Raw genomic sequence first — 2,668 nt, 5'->3', positions numbered from 1 at the left:
GTATAAGATAATTTTTCTTACAATTCATTTGGAACGAATGAAAGAAGAGAGAAAAGGGGAAAGTGATGCATTATTTCTGTTTGGTTGACAGAAGAGAAGATAGTTAAAGTTCAAAAAGGAAGGAAAATATATCATTCCGTGCTCACATTTTGCGTCCATCCGATTTGGGTGGAATGGAGAGAAACTCCACTAAAGAATTGCAGCCACATTTGTTAACTTTAAATGTCTCAAAAAGTTACATTTTTGCCTAGGAATTTTATTGCCTTCTTTACTTTTATATATCATGGTTAAAATAATATATATATATTTATATATAAAAACATTTTTCTTTCCATATCTCTTTCTTTTGTAAACCAAACATAAGAAAGAGAACTGTACGGACTACAACTATCGGTACGTACTGAGCTCAGGACACATTTCCTAAAACGGGTCCTTCCCGCCTTGCTTACTAACCGAGCACCTAGCCCATTACCTAGATGGGTTTGGCCCAAACTCATAGCCTGACTGAGCATCACCTATTATACCGAGATCAATTGATGCTTTGAGTCTTGAATGTTATTCACCTAGGATACAATGATCACAACATATAGAAGAAGAACATTAATTTAAATGCTACAGTGAACAAAATTGTGTCTCTTTCTCATCCTTTGACTATGAATGTGAATGTAAAACTAAAAACCATATGGAATAAATGAGAACTTACTATTTAAAATGGATCCACAAATTATATATAAGAAAATGGTGTCACATGAACAAATATATTATTCGGAGAATAGCTGCACAATAGTAGACACTTAAATAAATTAATAAATAATTATTTAATATTAGACAACCCGCTTAGAACCACACCCATAAGTATATAGTTTTATAAAATTATTCAATTTAATTTCTATGTGAGACTTACAAATTTTACACTTTAGGAGTCAATTATACAACAAATCCTTAAATGATTTTCGGAAAGTGCTCACATGATGTTAATCTCTTCATTGAGGAGAAAACTTTCCAATTTGGTCTTGCATGAAACAATGTGTGAGCTCTACTTTAAGTTTGGCTTAAAAGTTGCCAATCAAACCAAAATCCATTTTTCTAACAGAAAATGGTATGCTAAAAACAATATTAAAAAATTAAAAATTTACCGATAACAATGTTTTTTTATAAGTACATTTTTCATTTAAAAGAGAAATTATCTAAAATTAATTATTTGTACATTAATCATCTAACATTGTGCTTGATTGGAATTTTAAATTTTAAAAAAATTGGTTGGCACATACTAAAACATGCACATGCTAAATTAAGTATTTTTATTTTAGAAGAAGTAATTAGAATAGGAAGAAATCACTATGAAGTAGTTGTCCAAGTTTATTGAAAAATGTATAAAAGAGTTATAGAACAAGCTCATTGTCATTGTCACAATCCATCGTGTAAGAACTTTGGAATAAACTATTGAAAGAGACAAGAAAATTTTTGGTTTACATGCTTTTTCCCACAAGTGGGAGAAAGTATAACATTTATTTATTCATTAATAAACATTTGAAATTGAATCAAATAAAATAAGAAAACTTTTCTAAGACTAATTGAGTTCATTTTTAATCCATGCCATAGGTTTATTGTCCCCTATTGTCATTGTTTAATTTTTGTAACATTAGTAGTGTATAAATATGTAAGAGCTATGGGAATCCTAAATATTGTTATTTTGAAAAAGAAAAAAAAAATCACTAAATATTAGAGTTAAAATTCAGAATTCTAAACTACTTTAAATGTCTAAATTAAGAAAGTTTCCATATTGAAAAATAATATAATATAAATTTTAGGTCATAATTAAATTTTCAACGAATTATGATTTAGTAAAAATCAAGTTCTAACACTATTGTACATAAGGATTCCATGCATAAGAAACTTTATATTTAATTTTCAATCTAAATCAATTCATATGTGCCACACTTGTACAAACATGTTTCAATACTTGTCTCTTTAGCATAATATTTCAATTAAATGCTTTTCGTGCCATGCGTAAGAAACTTTATATTTAATTTTCAATCTAAATCAATTGATATGTGTCACACTTGTACAAACATGTTTCAATACTTGTCTCTTTAATATTCAATTAAATCTCTCTCTCTCTCTCTCTCTCTCTCTCTCTCCCCAAAAAATCCAATCCGTGTGACAATTTTCATTAATAAAAGTGATTTATTTTCTAAGGTTATATGGACATTAGGCATTATGAATTCATTTGATGAATAGTTTATGGATTATATTGTAGTGTGTGTTAATAGGTGTGGTGTCCCACAGGCCACACCATTTTGGACCTTTACTTAACTTTGGTAACCCTAGTGTATGATTAAGTGGAAATAAAAGGGTTAAGTTTGATAAGCATGCATGATTAGGGATTGTTATATATATATATATATATATAATTAACTAAGTAAAAGAGAAAGTGGAAGGAAAAATACACTCACGACTTTCTACTAAAGCACATCTATTTGATTAAATACAATAATGTAAATGAATCCGTAAGTGCAATTTGTGTTCTGAATATGTGTGAAGGAATCCGTAAGTGCAATTTGTGTTCTGAATATGTATGAAGGGTCCTCGGGCCAAAAAGTAAATAGAAGTAAAACAGCTCTTTTCTTCAACAAATCCACCTCTGCTGAAATGAGATCCACCATCA

Source organism: Quercus robur, chromosome 5 (assembly GCF_932294415.1).
Source record: "Quercus robur chromosome 5, dhQueRobu3.1, whole genome shotgun sequence".
Lineage (NCBI taxonomy): Eukaryota > Viridiplantae > Streptophyta > Magnoliopsida > Fagales > Fagaceae > Quercus > Quercus robur.
This window is presented reverse-complemented; position numbering follows the sequence as displayed.